Source organism: Cryptomeria japonica, chromosome 9 (assembly GCF_030272615.1).
Source record: "Cryptomeria japonica chromosome 9, Sugi_1.0, whole genome shotgun sequence".
NCBI lineage: Eukaryota > Viridiplantae > Streptophyta > Pinopsida > Cupressales > Cupressaceae > Cryptomeria > Cryptomeria japonica.
The window spans coordinates 149,526,403-149,548,102 of NC_081413.1; positions in this window are offsets into that span (position 1 = coordinate 149,526,403).

Consider the following 21,700-nt stretch of genomic DNA (forward strand, 5'->3'; position numbering starts at 1 on the left):
GGCCCAGTTGAAGGGTCTGAATCCTGTTAAAATATATTCATCTCATGATTGATACAATGGTCATCGTTGTTTCATGGCCTGAAGATGCCTGCAGCTTAGTCATTGCAAAATAGTGAAAACTGTTAGCCGTCAAGGTGAGGCCCGATTATTTAGTGAAACTAACAATCATTGTTGGAGTTAAAGACCAAGCAGTTAGAGCTTGATCTAATGGTTGGCATGGCTTCGTGAAGGAAAAGTGAACAAGTGTTAAAGCCCATGAAATAGCGAAAAGAAGTTAAGGATCGATACTAACACAAAGAAATCAAACAGAGATAAAGGCAGTGTAAGTTCTCATAATCCAACGACAAAAGTGCGAAGGTTTTATGTTCTGCAAAATAGTGAAAGCAACGAAACCAAGAAAATACTCAGAGAAGTTATGACCTGTTGGAGCCCGTTTTTGAATTTGGTTTGTGAATTCAATTTTGAGGTGATGGCCAAAGCATGCAGAGTTAATTCCTGAAATTCAATGCCAACTTTCCATATTAGAGTCTGCATCAACTTGATTATTAGCATTATTTCATTGAAGTCTGTTGCAGAGCAATTGGTGCGGAGTGGTTTTTCTTTAGGCGAATAACAGGTTTTTGTGCCTTTTCTTGATAATTCTAGTCTGTTTTTAGTCATTTCTATGTGAAATGTTTCAGTAGAGGTTTGTGCAAAGTTTCAATTGGTATAGTTGCATATTCAAGATGGCACCAAGAAGGGAGTTGACAGGAAAAGTGAATTACCAGGACATGAACATTTGTGATGATTTTTTAGGATAGTTAATCATGTCTACCAATGTCGGGGCTAAGGCCAAAGAATTAGTACCAAAGAACCCTCGTCTAAGAATTGGGGATGGCCTGTATGATAAAGGCAATTGGTTAAGGGACCCACAAATAGGGATGTCAGGTTTAGGACTGTTCAAAGTAGGTTTTGGTCAAAGACATTCCCTCACCCCTTTGAATAGCATATGGGAACTGGATGTAGGGAAGCTTGTAGTCCCTAGTGTATTCATGGATGTAGATTTGTTGACACTAATTACACAAAATTATGACCCTATAGCAAGATGTATTAGGAGTGTGAAGGGATCATCCCTGATTGAAATAAAAGATGAAGAATTCAGAAACATGTTTAAACTTAGTGAGGCTTCCAATTTGTTAGAGCCTATTGACTTTGAGTCATTAGCCTAGATCTACAATGCACAAAGGGATCATCTTAGGAGTGGCCCATTGAAAGAGTTTTTTGTTAAGATAGGGGGGTTAACAGTTGTAGGCCCCAGTACAATGGAACCATTTTCCCTCAATTTGTTTACTCTAAGAGCTAAGGGTATGTATTGGGCACTGTGCCAAATCTTTGGAGAAGATGCTGAGAGAAACATGCCAACCCATTACATGCTGATGATTGCACAAGTTCTAAACCCCTCCCTGGCAATAACATTTGATTTTGCGTCATACCTTACTAATGCAATTCATGGAGGGTTAGTAGGGATAAAAAATGGTAAAGTGGATAGGCTGTTTGGATGGTACTCCCTGTTAATGCATATGTTTTAGTTCAAAGGTGTTGACTATTTTGCGAAGGAAATGGACTTGTTTAAGGTAAAGGATAAGGAAGAGATGTCAGTCCAACTTTGGAGAACTGTTTTATCCTAGGATAGAGAAGATGATAGTTTTCTGAAGTTTGATAGATGCTTTGCATCTAAGATTAGAATTTTTTTTATGCACAGAAAACCCTAAGATTCGTAAGGCTCTCTTGGAATTCCTCAGGACTAAAGAATTTGCTGAGGCTATTAAGATTGTTCACAACTAGGGAGACATGTATTTGTACCCTGTTTCTACCATTTTTAGAGTGTATGGTTTTAGAGGTACTCCCTACCTATTGCCCTATCAAGTCCCATTGAAGATAGGAATTGCAGAAGTATTGAGACAAATTGGAGGAGTACAAGAGGTAGAGTTGACCAAAAGGGGTAAAGGGACCATTTTCCCAACTATCACCATGGCCCACCATTTTGTAATCACTAAAGGTGGCTAGAAATATTTTGAAGAATTCTTTAAGCCATATAGGCTATCAACTGTAGTTTCAAGATGTGCAGACCCTGAGGACTTTTTCAATGACATGTTCAAAAAGAGGGTAGTGTGTAAAGGTAGGCCTCATCAATTTCAGTTCTCTGAAGATTTAATTAGGAATGAATTTAGCTTAGATGAGCATGAACCAAGGAAGGAGAAGTGGGTTGCATATAAGAGGGCACTTGATTTTATCCATCAATTTGATAGTAGCTATGACCCTCTTTCTAGCTTCAACCCTTTTGAGGAGAAAATCAAATTCTTGATTCTCTATTTTGAAGACCTCATGCAAACCTTAAAAGAAAAAAGAGAGGCTATAATGCAAAATGATCCTGACAGGGTTAAATTGGTCCTAGCTAAGCCTACCTTTGCTAAGGCTATCCCACCTGGTGACTATGTAATGCATAAGAAATCAAAGTACACTATGATGATGTCAGTGACAGGTGAGCCATCCACTTCAAGAGGGAAAAGAGAAGTTGAAGATGTCATTGGCATCCAAGATTCCCCTAAAAGGCAAAGAGTGGGGAAGGAAGTTGAAACTGATGAACCTCAGTATTCTCCATCTCAGTCCCCTATCCACATAGGAGATGAGAAAGCAATAGCTGAACAATTTTTATAGTTAGGGAGTCTCAGTGAGATTACATACACCTATGATGAGACCCAAGAAGGGATGCCGAAAGAGCCACCTAGTGTTGAAATGAATTTGACTGATGGTGAGCTAAAGGGCCAAGAATTGGACCTTACTATTAAACAAACCAGTGAAGAATTTCTGGCTAATGGTAATTTTGTTACAATAGGGGCTTTCATGCAATTTGTGTGGAAGCAAAACATGGAACAATTAAAGGTCAGATGTGAGCAAAGGAAGAGTGAACAACCTCTCAAAGATGTAGCTCAGGTGGAAGAAGAAATAAAGAAAGAAATGATGGAAGAGTTTAAGACTATTATTCCTGAGAAAGGAACAGAAATGGTGTCTAGAGCTGGTGTTTTAATCCTCTCTGAATGCGATATAGCTGATGCTCTAGTTCTTGAAGCAATGAGTAAGGAAACCAAACCAATGGAAGGAGTGACCTTTAGCAAAGATAATGATGCCTTAGTCACGTGGTCACTCAAGAAGTATGAGAACAAAAGGAGGAAAGGTGTATCAGATTCAAGCTCCTAGGAGGCATGATTGTTAAGAGAGTTCAAGATACAGGGGTAGTGGAAGTTGCAAGTATAGTTTTGGAAACTGCAAAGTTCAGTGTGGCAATAGCAGAAAAGGAAGCGAAAGAAAAGGCAAATCTCCAATTGAAATTGGAGACCATCTTAAAGGCTTACAATGAGGCCATAGAGGGAATATCCAATAGGGACAACACTGTTACTAGACTTCAGAGTCAGTTGGTAGGTCAACACCATTTAGGTGAATCCTCTACACTCATGATAGCCTCGTCTCCAGCAAGACCCCCTCCTACTAGTCCCATTATAGAATATCCCCCTTCTCATATGCCTTCTAGTTTCTAGTCAGCTGAAATTGTCCAACATGAGTTGGAAAAGTTGAAACAAGCTTAAGCCTTGTTTGCAAACAAGTATGAAGAAAAGGTGAAATCCACAATCTTGAAGTTTGTTGATTCAGTCAAGGCCTCCATTCTATACATTAATATGAAGAGGATTCTGGATGTTTTGATCAAATTCAAAGAGGATGAAGCCACTTTAGAACCAATCATTAATAAGTGGATGCCTAGAGGTAAGGAATTAGAGCTCATGTATTCATCCCATGCAGATGTAGAGGATAATGAAAATCTAAGGTCCACCAGTGAGTTCATAAAACAGATGAATATACTCTCAGAGGAAAGGGCAGGTGTAAAAAGAAAAGCCCAATTATATAATAAAGAATATTCAAATCACAAATTTGAATTGTTTCTAGGGGGATTTGTTGGTCCAATTCAATTGAAAGAGGAGAAGACCTGGCTAGAAGAGTTGGACCAGAAATTGTCCTTAAGGGTTAATAAAATTATTAACACCAATGAAACATCCCTATTTGTCCAAATAGTTGAAGAAATTGAAAAAGTGAAATCACATTATGGTTTAATAGAAACATAAATTGGGCAGTTAAGGGTCACTTAGAAAAGGCTAGAAGAAATGAAACATAAGATTGTTAGCTTCACTTGGTTGAGTGATGACATGTTCCAGGAGTGGAAGGAAAAATATGTCGGACAAAAGGAAGATTCTCCAGAGTAGGTAGAAGAGGTTGCAAAAGAACAATAAACAGAAGAGGCCATTGATGTTGAAAAAGACTTGTAACTGTTTCTTGGAGAATATCACAGTTTGTAACAAAATTTTTTAGGGATGTCTGAAGCTTGTATGCATCCATAATGTTATAAATGGATACCAGGACTAGTGTAAAAGGGGATCACAAGAATTTTGTAAAGAAACTCTGGAGAAATATATTTGGGTTTTTTTAGTTATTACAGAGAATACTTTGAGTTATGTAAGATTTTTTCAAAATGAATATCAATATACAGATCAGAAACTTTCGAGCCTAAACCTATGTTGTCTTCTGGTGTGCTTTCAGCAATTTACTGGTTTCATTTGAGTAATCTAGGGTTATTCAACTGAAAATGGATTATAATGCAATCTTTATGGATATGTTTCTTAGCTTTTCTCTTCAGGAGAGGAATTAAATACACATGAAGTATCTCTGTCAGTAGGCTATTTTGTTTCAAGCTTTGAATTTGATAAACACTGTTTAGTTTAACAAGAAAGAACTCTTATATATGTTAGGCATGTATGGGGTTAATAGAAGCTAAAGTGATGAGATGTATGGGGATGTTTAATTGTAAAATCCTTGCTTAATTTAGATGACTCTGTAGCCTGGATAAGGCAGTGGTATCAGTTGTAGTTTTCTTTCTACATCTCTTGAGGATCAATACTGAACATGAGCATAAGTTTTCCTTTATTATTTTAGTTTATGTTGAGGTGTTAAAATCCACTGGTTTTTGGACACTGGTTTATTGTGGATCTCATTTAAAAGTGTGAAATTATTCACACAAGGTATACCCGCCTAAACTTTGGATAAGTTCAAAGTGTAGAAGATTCTCGAAACCTTGTCATATGTTACTCTAAGATTCTGTTTTCCTTGATCTCTTCATTTGCAGACAAAGTTATTCATTTTCTTACAGGGGATAAGAGGGAATTATAATTTGAGACTAACAAAAGTGGTGACTCTGCTGGGGAGTCATAGTGTGTATCTATGTCGCAGATTGGTGCCTGAATTAGTTCAGAAGTTATTCAAATATCTGTGTTGTGGAAAATTATTTGATCTCTGATTTGTGTTATCTGTCTCTTTGAAAATCTTCATGATTTTTGTTTTAAAAATTGGCAAGTTTTTGTCTTAAGCTTGTTTTCTTATTTCCCACAGTCTTTGTTGGTGGCGACTCTGATAATCATAACCAGTCCTTTTAAATAAGTGAAATTATTTTTAGAAAACAATCATAATGTAGAGAGGAAGGAACACCAGGTCTTTCATGAAGAAGCATCCTCATGAGACATTGCAAGAGGGATTACCTAAATAATCATGGAGAGGCTAGAAAAGATCATTTGTACATGAGCCATCTAATGCTGCTTGGGTATAGAAGAGAATCAATATGGGTAAGTCATCTGAGAGACCCATCTATGCAAATTCAAATTCTTCTTCCCACGAATCTGAGCATGATATTTTAGGTTTCCATTCTGGTTTGTTTGGGAATATTGAAGATGTCCAAGTTTCAAATCAGGGGATCTCCCATGCTATTTTATCTGGGAAAGACAGAAGTAGTTCAAACATTAAGAGAGATTTTGTACCTAGGACAATTGATGGAAACATTAGTTTAATTGATATTGACCAAGTCAATATGTCAGACTCTGAAGAAATCTTCCCTGAGGATGATAAGATATCCCAAGAAATTGAAGTCCTAAATAGGAGAGCCCATCATTTAATTTCCTTAAGAACACAAAAGGAAGAAAATAAAGAGAGAGAGGTGAAAGTAAAATTGATGGAGAGAGACAGGATTTTAAGACAAATTGTTGACCTTGAGCTATTTACTCAAGAAAAAGCCAAGAGTGAGGATGAAGGTCCAGTGATTAGAGAAATCCTAGTTCCCAAGACCAAACCTGCATACAAGTCAATAGTGCAACCAAATAGGGAAGTCCTTAGTGACCCACAACCCGTTAGAGATAATGTTGACAAAGGAAAGAAAAAATGCATGGAAGGTGGGTCTGGATCTAAAACTACAGTGGAGATCTCTCACATGCTATCAGCACATGAAAGAGAGATGGGAAGGATGAGGAAAGAGAAAGAAGATTTGCAAATGGAGTTAGAGAAAGATGAATTAGAAACAGCAAACCAAGAATTTAAGAGAAAGATTAGCTATCTGAAGGCTCCTCCTATTATGTTTCTCTCAGTAGACCTAAATAAACTTGTTCCTCACCAAGCTTCACTCCCTCTAGTTAAAATTTAGCCAACCTTGCCTATTAGCATTGCTACAACAAATCAAACCCCTATTACTAACCAAGGTAACCAGATCTCTTTGACTCAAAGCCCCAATGTAAGAATGAACATGGGAAATAACCATGCTGCTAACCAATTCTAGAGAAGATCTATTAACCTAGATCTTAATAGGCAGCTCTTTTTTTATGGAATCCCAGGGTACCCTAACCATGTTCCTACTGAATTGAGAGATAGACTTCACAAATTTGCTGGAAATAATGCAATCAGTGTAGAAGAACACTTGAAGTCTTATGGTGACCTGATAAATGACTATGAAATTGTAGATGAAGATGTCATCATGAAATTGTTTGTACAGACTTTAGTAGATGATGCAAGGGACTGGTATAGAGGTCTTCCTGTGAATAGCATTGGGTCTTGGGAATATTTTAAAAATTGTTTTCAAGAACAATATGGTGACTAGACAAATGTGAGCTTCATGCTCAATGAGTTCAACAATATCAGAAACTCTGACAATGAAATTGTCATAGATTTTAATGCCAGATTTCAGAAAGCAATGCATAGGCAATATTAGGTAATGAGGTTAGATGACAATATGTGCCTGAATACCTATTACAATTCCTCTGATTCTAAAATGGCCTATACTCTGAGGGATAAAAATCCACATAGTCTGAGAGATGCATTTAGAATTGCCATTAATGTAGACAGAAACAGAAAAGCATCTGGGAGAATAGAGAGAAGAACTAATGGTAGGTTGTGGCAAGAATCAAAATAGCAACCGAATAAAGTTGCTAAAGAAGAGGACACAATAGAGAAATTAGTGACTGGCAAGACATATCTCTTAGGTTGCATGACATGTTTTACAACACTACTTGGAAAGATGGTAAGCCTCAAAATGAGAAGCCTCAAAATACTTAGAGACAAGATACCCTAGATCCTTTGAAAGGAGGAAATGTTCATAACATGGAGAATACTCCTTGGTGCATGGCTTGTGATGGACCACATTCTCCTCATCAATGTGTTGTAGCTCAAGCCCTTGAAGAATCCATGAGACAAGAAGCTGAGCCTGATATAAATATGTTTGAAACTATCATAGAGAGTGATGATGAGTCTTTACAAAGTGAATTTAGTGAATGTGATGTGTTGAATAGTAAGAGGTCTTACCAAGGATAGCTAACACTTGATTGACATCCCACTTTGAATGTGGTAACAATTGAAGATGAAGAAGTTCAACTCAGAAGGCCTAGTGATGAAGAAGTAAAAAATCTCACTAAAGTTGCCATAGCCAAAGCCAAGCACATTTACAATTTGAGAAGTGCTAAGAAGGATAGTGATCAAGGTGAACCTGGTACAATGTTTATAAAAGAATTATCCCAAAAGAAAGCATCAAGTAATGCAACCCTGCCTCAAGATGGTCAAGAAAAGAAGAATCAAGTTAAAGAAGTACCCAAGGGTATGGATGATAAGGCTACTAGTGATATACCAGGAACTTCCACAATGAAGAGGGCAAGTCAGCCTAGAACAAACAAAGCTAAACTACTACTGAGTTGATTAATAATTCCACATTTGATATGACTCAGGCTCTCACCTAGATGAAGGTTACTATCCCATTGATAGAATTATTGAAAATAAATGAACATAGAGAAGTTGCACTATCTTTGTTTTCGAAGATATCTGATAGTAACACAGCTTTACCATCCAGTTCAACTAAGGATGAAAAGGATCAGGAGCTACAAACTTGAGATATATATGTTAGAACTACTATTACACAAGAACCTTCATAGGTTGATCCTTTCTATGTTACTTTATTAGTAAATAACCATTTAATTAAAAACTATATGATAGATTATGGTGCAGCTGCAAATGTATTAACCTTATGGTGTCATGAAAGAATTAGGATTGTCAATGAGTACAGTGTATGGGAGATACTATGCTATGGATAACAGAGAAGTGCCAGTGGTAGGTACAATGAAAGATTTTGAAGTAAAAATAGCAGCATTCCCTGAAGCAACATACAAGATGGATGTCATTGTAACTGATACTAAACCTCACTATGGCATGTTGTTGTCTAGATAGTGGGTTGTAGTAGTGGGTAGAAATGTCTAGCTGGATCTATCATATGCTACTATCCCTATTAATGGAAGCCATGTTAAATTGTATAGAGAACCATGTGCCCCTAGGGTGATTCAGACAGTAGACCCTAGTGTGCTAAATTGTATGATTGATAAGGATCTAGACAATTTTAGAATACAACCAATCTTGCCTCAATTGAAGAATACTAACTCTATTGTGACTGAATTGGAATCCCAACAACATGATTTGTGGCACATTTATTTTGATGGTGCTTGTTCAAAAGAAGGATCTGGAGCAGGAGTTCTCTTTGTATCCCCATCAAGTAAAACTTTCAAGTATTCCTTCTTGTTAGCCTTTAAGTGTACAAATAATACTATTGAATATGAAGCCTTTCTATTGGGGCTTGAAGTTGCAAAAAAGCATGGGATTCAATTGTTAAAAGTGTTAGGAGACTCAGAATTGGTTGTTTCTCAAGTTAGAGCTAAGTATGCATCTAAGAATGATAGATTGAAAAGATACAAGCATGCAATATGGGATGTGATTGAGCATTTTAGTGCATTCTCTATAAATTGGATAGAAAGATCTAAAAATATCATGGCAGATCTCTTAGCAAATGTTGCGTTAAAGAATGATGATGCAACACTAACCGGTATATCCACAGTTGAGGTAAAAGCTAGGTCTGCCATTCCTGACAATGTATATAATTGGCAAGTGTTTGCTAATGATGAAGATATTGTCAAGTTTATACAATGCATTGATGACTATGATGGACAAAAAATTGATTGCAATGCCTTGGTGGAAGTGGTTGAAAATAGAGAAACTATGTTTGGAAATGACTTAGTTCAGTTAGAAACTAATGAAATACCTAAAGGGTTAGTAGAACTAGAAGGTATGTTTAGTTACAGTGATAGTCATCTGCACCAACAATCAACCACTAAGTTAGAGGAACAAGAGGAAGTAAACTTGGGGACATAATCATTCGCTAAGTTGGTATATATTGGAAAAAATTTGCCTCCTCATGTCAGAATATATCTTATTAATTTATTAAAGAAATATAAGCATGTCTTTGCTTTGTCTTATGAAGATCTGAAGGCATATAGATAAGATCTTTTTCAGCATGAAGTCCCTCTGCTTCCATATGCTAAGCCTTTTAGACAAAAACAAAGACCTATCAACCCCCTGTTAGAATCTAAAATGTAGCAAGAACTGACCAAGTTAAGGGAAGGGGGAATTATTAAGCCTATAAGACATTCATCATGGGTCTCAAATTTGGTCCCAGTCAGAAAGAAGAATGGGGACATTAGACTCTGTGTGGACTTTAGGAACCTAAATGTTGCCTCCTTGAAAGATAATTACTCTTCTCCTAATATGGAGGCGATGTTGCAAAGAGTAACTGGTTGTGACCTATTGTCTATGATGGATGGGTTCTCAAGGTATAACTAGGTGTTAGCAAAAGAATATGAACAATTCAAAAATGCTTTAACCACCCCTTGGGGAACATACGTGTATGTCAGAATGCCTTTTGGTTTGAAAAATGTTGGAGCTACATTTCAGAGGGCAATGGATTTAGCTTTCAAGGAATTCATCAATATTATCATGGTAGTATATCATGATGATTTTACATGCTTCTCCAAAAAGGTGGATGACCACCGTGGACACTTAGAACAAGTTTTCAATAAAGCTCTGGAATTTGGAGTATCCTTAAATCCTAAAAAGTGTCATTTTGTTGTTACTGAAGGGAAGCTGCTAGGGCATGTCATCTCCAAAGAAGGGGTAAGAATAGACCCTAAAAGAATTGAGGCTATAAACAATGTGCCTGAGTCGAAGAATGTTAAAGGTATCCAATCTTTCTTGGGCAAAGTAAATTTTGTTAGAAGATTTATTGAAAATTTTCCAGAGATAGTAAAGCCCATTGTTAAACTGCTTAAGAAGGATACCAAGTTCTACTGGAATGAAGAAGCTTAAAAGGCTTTTGATGAAATCAAAAAGGCTATTCAGGAGGCACCAGTGTTGAAGTCCCCTGACTATAATAAGCCTTTCTCTCTATCCTCCTTTGCTTCATATCATACAGTGGCTGCAATTCTTTTACAAAAGGATAGTGAAGGATATGAACATCCCATAGATTTTTATAGCAAATCTTTGCAAGCTGCAGAATTAAAATATGAAATCATGGAGAAGCAAGCATATGCTTTGGTTAAGGTTGTTAAAGCATTTAGGCCCTATCTTGTAAATGGACAAGTAACTGCTTATGTCCCACATGAGGCTATCAAAGACATTTTGTCTCAGTTCGAAGTCATTGGTAAAAGATGCAGATGGATAACTAGGATTCAGGAGTTTGATTTAGAAATTAAGATCACTAAATTGGTGAGAGGTTTAGGCCTTGCTAAGCTTATGGCTGAATCAAACCTTCTTGATGTTGAAGTGAATAATGTTGAAGTTGAGAACATCCTGGTCACCAGTATTGAGACACAGCCCTGGTACTCAGAAGTAATACATTTTTTAAGAGATGCAACATTTTCAGAAGGAATGCCCCTAACCAGAGAAGAACTCTGAAGTTGAAGTCACAAAAATATGTACTCATTTAGGGTGATCTATTTTAGCGGAATAGAGATGGGGCATTGCTAATGTGCTTGGATAAATCCTAGGCTAAGAGAGTGTTGACTAATAGTTTGAGCTGGGTATTATTGGCCTACTCTGTTTAAAGATGCTAATGAGCATGTCCAGAGATGTGACCCATGCTAGAATTTTTCATCAGAATTGAAGTATGAGGGAGCTTTACCCCTCAACCCAATCATAGTGGAAGCACCTTTTGTCCAATGGGGCATTGATTTTATTGGAGAAATTGTTGAGAAATCAGGAAGAGGCCATAGGTGGATTATAGTAGCTACTGATTATTTTACCAAATGGATTGAAGCTATACCCACTAGGAGAGCCACAAGTAAGGTTGTTATTGACTTCCTGATGGATAATGTCATAACTAGATTTGGAGTCCTTGTCAAACTAGTGATGGACAATGCCATCAGTTTCAGGTCAGAAGAGTTTGTTGAATTTTGCACCAGCCATGGAATAGTTATGTCCTACTCTTCACCTTACCATCCTCAGGGTAATGGGCAAGCTGAATCAAGTAATAAAAGCCTCTTGAACATTATTAAGAAAATCCTGAAGGAAAATAAAAGGTCTTGGGACTAGAAGTTGAAATTAGCCCTTTGGGTAGATAGGGTTACTGTTAAGAGAGCAATTGGTGTCTCACCTTTTGAGTTGGTCTATGGTATGCAATCTAGGGTGCTAGTCAATAATCTTCTTCTAGTGTATAAGTTCTTGCAAGCTGAAGACATGGAGTTATCTGAACCTATGGAAGACCAGATGATTCAGATGGTGGAGATCGAAGAAATTAGAACTTTGGCTATCAAGAGGAATTTGAAGATCCAATTGTAGTCAAAATATCTATTTAACAAAGGACCTCATTGAGAAAATTTCAAATTGGTGATGTGGTTCTTCAATGGAATGCGAAAGGACAGGATAAGGGAAAACACAAAAAAATTGAGTCACTATGGATTGGCCCGTCTGTGGTTTGTGATCTTAATGGAAAAGGCTCATATTTCTTGTAGAACATGAATGGTGAGGTACAGGAATTTCCAATGCATGGACAATTATTGAAACATTACTTCTCTTAATGTCCATGCACAATAGGTCCTTGTTTGTATATATTTGGGTTTGCTTTTGTTGTTGTTTTTGGGCTTGTGTTTGGTCTGTTTCTCTAGAGAGTTTCTAAATTCTTGTGTTGATCTTGTGATCAACCATCCCCAGACAGAGCCACTATTATCACTGTTTTAAAAAATGGATATTCTTGTTCCATAATTGGCTAAAAGTCTGCAAAAAAGTGAGTCTTTTATGGCCTTGTTGCCTTTGATTCTCTTAGGTCAGAGGAGGGTTTAACGTTTGAGTTCTAACCCTTCCAGTGTTTGAGAAAAACCCTTATGTTCTAATTCTGCATTACTTTTATCACTTAAAGAAGGGTCGGTCTATCATGAGAAGTGTCCCCCCCATTAGTTATTTACCTAGGCGGTCCCTTGATTTTTTAAATTTTTGTGTCTTTACTTTACCTTGTTTTAATGTTTGTCGGGCCTCTTTAAATATGGTGCAACTCATTGCTAATCTTGTAGTTGTCGGTGTTTCATTAAGCAAAGTTGCTAGCAAGTTAATGTTTACGAAGTAGCGAAAAGCCTAAGCGGGCCTAAGAGGTGGATTGACTATCAAATTAAACACCTGCATCTTGATCATGATCTAACGGCTCGCGTTGTTTCACTTGGATAAGATGCACGTGGTGTAAGTTCTGCGAAATAGAGAAAGACTTGGTGGGTCCCAGAGATGAGCGACTTTCCTTTATTAAACGTTGACCGGTTTAGAAAAGATCAATGACTTGCATTGATTCCTAGCCAGAAGATGCATGTGTTCTACCTTTCACAAAGTAGTGAAAAGGTGGTGGGCCCGGGTGAGGTGGTCATTAAAAGGATAAACAATAGGCAAGTTGCTGAGATGTAACGGCCCGTGTGGATTCATGAAGACAAGATGATCGCAAATTAATCATCGTGAAATGGTAAAAGATAGGTGGAAATCACACGAAGGCATGACGTGGCAGGACAGATGGTGTGTTTCTTGGAGTAAAGGGTGACCTATCAAGTGCACATGGTTCTGAAGGGTAGTTGAGGGCCTGCCTTGTTTTCAACTGACAGTTATGTGGAGAATAGTGAAGCAAAGCACATGGCGGTTTCAGAATGGAACCTGATGGAATTTCTTGGGTAAATGGCCGACTGCCATGTGGCGTTCCTTAACTAGTGACAAGGTGACATAAGTGATCTCCGAGATAAAGGGCCCACTTGAAGGGTCTGAAGCTTATTAAAAGATATTCATCTTGTGATTGATCTAGTGGTCATCGTTGTTTTGTGGCCCGAAGATGCCTGCAGCTTAGTTTCTACGAAATGGCGAAAACCATTAGCTATCAAGGTGAGGTATGATTAGTTAGTGAAACTGACGATCGTTGTTGGACTTAAAGACCAGGCAGTTAGAGCTTGATCTAATGGTTGGCATGGCTTTGTGAAGGAAAAGTGCACGAGTGTTAAAGCCCACGAAATAGCGAAAAGAACGTAGGGCCTAACACTAACACAAAGAGATTAGCCAAAGATAAAGGCAGTTTAAGTTCTCATAATCCAACGGCCAGCGTTTCTTCATGAAAGAAAAGTGTGAAGGTTTTATATTCTACGAAATAGTGAAAGCAATGAAACAAAGAAAATACTTAGAGAAGTTATGACCCATTGGAGCTCGTTTTTGAATTCGGTTTGTGAATTCAATTTTGAGGTGATGGTTGAAGCATGTGGAGTTAATTCCTAAAATTCAATGCCAACTTTATGTATTAGAGTCCACATCAACTTGATTGTTAGCATTATTTCATCAAAGTCTGTTGTAGAGTAATTGGTGTGGAGCAGTTTTTCTTCAGGCGAATAACAGGTTTTTGTGCCTTTTCTTGATAATTTTGGTCTGTTTTCAATCATTGTTGTGTGAATTGTTTCAGTAGAGGTCTGTGCAAAGTTTCAATTGGTATAGTTGCATATTCAATATGGCACCAAGAAGGGAGTTGATAGGGAAAGTGAATTACTAGGATAGGAACATTTGTGATGATTTTTTAGAATAGTTAACCTTGTCTACCAATGTTGGGGCTAAGCCTAAAGAATTAGTACCAAAGAACCCTCTTCTGAGAATTGGGGATGGCTTGTATGATAAAGGCAATTGGTTAAGGGACCTAGAAATAGGGATGTTAGGTTTAGGACTGTCCAAACTAGGTTTTGGATAAAGACATTCCCTCACCCCTTTGAATAGCATATGGGAACTCGATGTAGGGAAGCTTGTGGTCCCTGGTGTATTCATGGATGTAGATTTGTTGACCCTGATTGCACAGAATTATGACCCTATAGCAAGATGTATCAGGAGTGTGAAGGGATTAGCCCTGACTAAAATAAAAGATGAGGAATTCAGAAATGTGTTTAAACTCAGTGAGGCTTCCAATTTGTTAGAGCCTATTGACTTTGAGTCATTAGCCTAGATCTATAATGCACAAAGGGATCATCTTAGTAGTGGCCCATTGAAAGAGTTCTTTGTTAAGATAGGGGGTTTAATAGTTGTAGGCCCTAGTATAATGGAACCATTTTCCCTCAATTTGTTTACCCTAAGAGCTAAGGGTATGCATTGGGCACTATGCCAGATCTTTGGAGAAGATGTTGAGAGAAACATGCCAACCCATTACAAGCTGATGATTGCAAAAATTCTAAACCCCTCCCTAGCAATAACATATGATTTTTTGTCGTACCTTACTAAAGCAATTCATACAGGGTTAGTAGGGATAAAAAATGGTAAAGTGGATAGGTCGTTTGGATGGTACTCTGTGTTAATGCATATGTTTTTGTTCAAAGGTGCTGACTATTTTGCAAAGGAAATGGACTTGGTTAAGGTAAAGGATAAGGAAGAGATGTCGGTCCAAGTTTGGAGCATTGTTTTATCTTGGGATAGAGAATATGCTAGTTTTCTGAAGTTTGATAGATGCTTTGCATCTAAGATTAGAATTCTTTTATGCACAGAAAACCCTAGGATTCCTAAGGCTCTCTTGGAATTCATCAGGCCTAAAGAATTTGCTGAGGGTATTAAGATTGTTCACAACCGGGGAGACATGTATTTGTACCCTGTTTATACTTTTTTTAGAGTGTATGGTTTTAGAGGTACTCCCTACCTATTACCCTATCAGGTCCCATTGAAGATAGGAATTGCAGAAGTATTGAGACAAATTGGAGGAGTACAAGAGGCAGAGCTGACCAATAGGGGTAAAGGGACCATTTTCCCAACTATCACCATGGCCCACCATTTTGTAATCACTAAAGGTGGCTGGAAATATTTTGAAGAATTCTTTAAGCCATATAGGCTATCAACTGCAGTTTCAAGATGTGCAAACCCTGAGGAGTTTTTCAATGACATGTTCAGAAAGAGGGTAGTGTGTAAAGGTAGGCCTTATCATTTTCAGTTCTCTGAAGATTTAATTAGGAATGAATTAATCTTGGATGAGCAAGAACTGAGGAAGGAGAAGTGGGTTGCATATAAGAGGGAACTTGATTTTATCCATCAATTTGATAGTAGCTATGACCCTCTTTCTAGCTTCAACCCTTTTGAGTGATAACTCAATGATAAACGAAATAGTACCAAACCGGTACTGAGAGGGGGGGTGAATCAGTACAGACAAAAACACACTCTTAAACTGGTTTGTCAGCAAAAACTATGCATTGACAGACAAACAGTAACATCGGTCCTTAAACAAAGTACAACCATTAAAACCCAGAATAACTGAGACAAGCATAAATCGGTTGACACCTATCTTCTCATATACTCTAACACTTCATTTCCATTTAACCCTTATGCATCAACAAGTAATCTACCATCAAAGATATACATATAAGCAACTAGATCAACATGATTCACTGCTTGATAGAAAACAACAAAGCATCACATGAAGAAGACATCACACATGAGACACATATTTTTCACGTGGAAACCCAACTGGGAAAAACAACGGTGGGGATGAATACCCACAAGCTTGTTTTTGAACTCTTTAGAAGTCCACTCTATTAGGAGCCTTGTCCGGTTAAAGACTGATACAATAGGCTCTGTTAGGAACTGATCTTGTTAGGGATCACCCGGTTAAGGGATGGCTAGAATAACCGATTAAGGCTTAAACCCTGTTAAAGTTTACCTTGTTAGAGGATTTCAAGGACTCAATAGTTTTGAGTCACCCTGTTAAAGGATTTATAGCAAGCCGGTTAAAGCTACGCTGTTAAGGGATTTCTCAACTATTGAAGTGGTTAGAGATCAACAGGTATTACAATGATCTGGTAATAGCACTCAATGCCAATGCAGATCCTCTTAAGCTCCTCCTCACCTTCTGCACTTACACTCTGCAGGAATCACTTCTCTCCTTTGGTCTAGCAAGAATCACATATCTCTTCTCTTGGATACACACACAACTTTTGCCAACAACCTCAGAAAGAATCACAACATCAACCTTATAGGAAAACAGATAGGTCGGTAGCATAAACTCTAAACCTTAAAACCTGTTAGGTTAAGGAATTCAAATGATTCAATCCTAATCGTTGAGCACACTGCATTAAATGCAACAATCTTGATCTAATCTCAAGACATTCTCCATCATCCATTTTCCACTGATTTCATAGTGGTTGATAACCCATCACACGTTATCACCATTTATAGACTTTGCACATTCCTGAGGTAGATAGGAACAATATCCTGCATGCAAGATCCTTCACGAACACAAGGCTTACATGGAAACATGATCTGTTCTTCGTTACCATGCTAACTCATCACACAAAGTCACTGGTTGAGCCACACAGGCTTGAAATACTTCAACCAGAAACCCTAAAGTTGAGACTACCAACTAGTAGTCATACAACGCTTCCATGTGCCAGTTCCCATAACCATATGCTGGTTCACCTTGAACAAACACACCACTTCACTTTGACACAAATGTTGGTTCACAACGTTATACCGGTTCTCACATATGTCGGTTCTCACCTCTTTAGCATATTGACATCAATGACAACATACAATGTCATTATGTCCTCATATCGGTTCACATAGTTCCAACATGGAGGAGAAAATCAAATTCTTGATTCTCTATTTTGAAGACCTCATGCAAACCTTAAAAGAAAAAAGAGAGGCTATAATGCAAAATGATCTTGATAGGGTTAAATTGATCCTAGCTATATCCCATCTGTAGTTCATAGCCACATATCCATAATTATTACAAATGGTGCAAATCACATTAGTTACCTTTTCCATTTCAAATGGACTAAACTGGTTGACATAGGGTTTCTGCCAGTTCATGTTTCCCGGTTGTCATAGGTTCTTCTCCAGTCACCATTAGGCCTTGGATTCATGTGAGGTGTCAGATTGTTTGCTCCATATTTGCATTCAACTGATCTATGTCCATACATGTTGCATGTGAAACAAGGGTTTTCAAATCTTCTAGACACATACCTAGCATTTTCATTATAGTCTGTATTCTCATTAGGTCTTCTTCTACACACATTTGCAGTATGTCCAAGTTTGTGACATATAAAGCAAACGATTTTAAAAGATTTCTTACCGGTAGGCTTATTAGTCTTGTTGATGACTATTTTTGACACACCCACCAACAGTCAGGTAGCCAATGTGAACACTCACCACCTCTCCTAAAAAGCAATGAATTTGAGAAAACTCACTACCCCAAGGTCTCTATAGTTGGGTCACGATGGTGATGGTCGGCCTAATGGTTGATGTGGTTGTACCCATTGAGGGGCCTATTGGTTGAAACTAAATTTCATTGATCATGAATGGTTGACCTTCCTTTTTTTGTATTTTATGATTTAAGATTTTTTGGAAAATAAACTACGAGGAGTAAAAGGGAACTATTCAGTTAGTTCCCTACAATCTAAGAAATTATCAAATATTACCCAAGTTAGCATTCACCAACAAACCTCCAATAAACCTACAAAATCATCAATTTCACATACCTATGGAAATAAAATCATCAATGATATGGACTATCAAAGTGTCATGCCAAAACTTTTGGGCAAAAAACCAAACAACAAATTTTTTTTGAAACACATAATTATACGCAACCTATGCTTAATTAGATGTGACAACTTAACAGGTTGTTCCAAGCAGAATCTTAATTTATAATAAAACATTTTTCTAACGTGAACGATGAATAGGACAAATTTATCTAGAAGCCTTAGCTTTCTATAAAACCCCTAGATGACAAAGTTAGGATATTCCTAACATATCAAATGACGATAACTCCTATAATCAAATGAAACAAAATGATTTTTATAAGGATGCTAATAGATTCACAACGAATGTCCCTTTTATTACCATTGCAAATTATAATTCTTAATTAGATCGGTTTCTACTAAATAAGCATCAATATAATTATTTGATTCAATAATAATTATTTATCTCCTAACAAGTTTCCTCCATCTGTGATAATACATCCTTCCTTTATACTCGATTAAATCTTGCGTCTATAAATTAATTATTAATATGATTTTAACGTAATACTACTAATTAATCGAGCAACTGAAAATTGAAGTGTCAAATGTCAAAATGTTAATTGCTTTATTTAGTACAAGATTCCATCTAGGCTAAATGAGTTTGCAAGAACAAGGTCTTGGACTTATTTTCGAATATATATAATTCCACCATGATATCCTCTTCCAAAGAAATTATTATTATCCCATCATTTAATAAATAAATAAATTCATTTACGCAAAAATCTCTAAATTAATTGACAAGGGATATTATTAATCTCAATTGATCTTTCAATCACTATAGGAATTAATTAAATTAACTCTAGCACTTAGATTTTTAAAACACCTATATTTCAATTTAACAATAATTATAATGTGTATTGAAATTTGACTAGAGGGCTAATTAACACCATAATAAAAATTTGCCCTATAAAGTTTATTCTCATCAAGCCTAAATTTAGGTGAACAAAACAATTAATCCTTTAAGGCCAAAATAACTTACGAAGTCATTATAAATTTCCTAAAAGATTTACTCCAAATAATTTAAAGTTTAAAACATCATATTCAATGTTTATATAATCGTTTATAAAATGTGAATGTTTAAATAAACTAATTAAATTAAAGTTAAATTTATACACTCATATTTTTAACTATATATATATATATTCATAAAGCACATATATATTTGTATATGTGGACATTTATTTTATAAACAAATCTTAATATAAAAATACCCATGTGCCCTAACTAAAATATTATAAAATTAGGATAACCTAATTTTCTTGTTATAACCTAACCCTTTTTTTTTTTTTTTTAATTTCTTTCTTTTACAAAAACCCAAAACTACCCTAACCCGAACCGGGTTAGGGTTTTATTGTTTTGCAGGGAAGGGGAGGTCAAATTTGTAAGGCGGAGCCAAGAGAGCCATGGCGGAGGCATTTCACAGGGGGCCACAGGGGTTTCATGGTTGTGTGGCGGTGGTGGAGGTTGTGGGGGCTCTCTGCAGGGGCGACCGCAGCCGAGTCTGCGGGTCGTAGCCCACAGAGGCGACCTTGGCCGCTGCTGCGGGACGCGGCCCGCAATTCGGTTGCACCGCCACTGTGGGATGCCGCCCATAGGGGGGGCCAAAGCCTCCTCGACTGTGGGTTGCAGCTCATAGAGGCGGTTGCTGCTACCGCTGGGGGTCCCCGCCCACAATGCGAGGGGGCCGAGGCTCCCCAAGAAAAACCAATAACATGTTTTTTCTTTTCTTTTAAAAAAAATATATAATTTTTTTTATATAAACAAAATACCATATATATATATGTATATACATATATATATATACATATATACATATATATACATATATATATGTATATACATATATATATATATGTATATACATATATATATATATATATATATATGTATATATATATATATATAAATATATATCTTTTTCTGTGATTATAAAGCTTTCAAAAATAGTTCCACAGGCAGAGAGCATTATAAAATTATATATATATATATATATATATATATATATATATATATATATATATATATATATATATATATATTTTAAGAATAGATTTTTTTTTAATTGTTGCCTAAATATGAATATATATTTTTCTTTGCTTCCTAAATTATGCAAAAATTAACAATGTATTGACAGCATGGAGATAGGGGAAATTTTTCTTTTATTTACTTTAACTAATCTGATTATATTTCTTTTTCCTAACATCCCATAAAGCAGGTTTTTTTTTTTTTAAACTAACAGATTTAAATCAATGTATTTCTATTTCTTCTAAATACCTTGTTGCTAAAATTAGAGATAGACTATAAATTTCAGATTCATTTTCTGCAATAAATAAAAGGGAAAATGATAGAATTTAATAAACTATATTCAGCAACTACATTAATCCAAATTTATTTACATTAACCTTAGAGATATGCATTTTAAATCTATTAAACCATGAAATGTATTTGGGAATAAATGATTAGGACTAAATGCTTAATTTTCTCTTATTAACATGAAAGCTTACTACTTTACTCATTTACATTATTTCAATATGCATAAGGAAATAAACTAAAACTTTTATTTTTTCAGAAATAACATGCATACAACAAATATTCTTTCATTAACTGTAGGAACTTAATCCAAAGATAAACATTTCATTTTTGCACTAATAGCTTAAAAAAAATAATGCATCTCCTTAAAGCATATTTAAAATACAATATAGTCAACATTACAAATGGGTGAGAAACCCATCTAATCCCTCATTTCTATTAAATGAGGACTTTAAAAGAAAATGAATACATTCCTTTTTCAAATAAATACAACATATATCTTTTTGTTTTTCATTGTTGCAACTAAAATATAAAATATCCCATTCCCTAGTCTTTTTCTGCAACCAAGTAAAACAAGCAACTTTCCAACTTGTCTTTTTCTTTTCTTTCCAAGCAATCCTGCAAAAAAATCATAAGGTTTTGACCATGGAGAGCTCACCTCCTATCCTAGGCTTACTAGAAGCCACCCCCAAGCTTGGAGAACTAATCCCTAGATAGGTTACACACACGCAAACACAACAAGCAAGGGAAAAATATACAACAAACACTTTCTCAACCAAGGCTACACTTCATCACAAAATGTGATGTTTTTACATGGGTGGTAGTGGACCAAATACCCTAAGGAGACTGCAAGAATAGTAGATCAGCAAGCCACCTCATGGCAAACAAGGATACATCATAAGTTCATTAACCCCACATCCTTATGCCCCCCAAGGCATTCATGCCATACTTTCTCCCCTTATGACCCCCAAATGCATAAACCAGGCCATACAACAAGGATCACATATACACCCCTTGAGTTCACTCTCATAATGAGAGCCTCTCACTCGAGGGCTGTCAAAATCCTACCACTCGCAAGACCATCCTACTCTCCCAAGAGTAGAAGGCCTTGGTGACTCCCAAATCACAGGAAATGC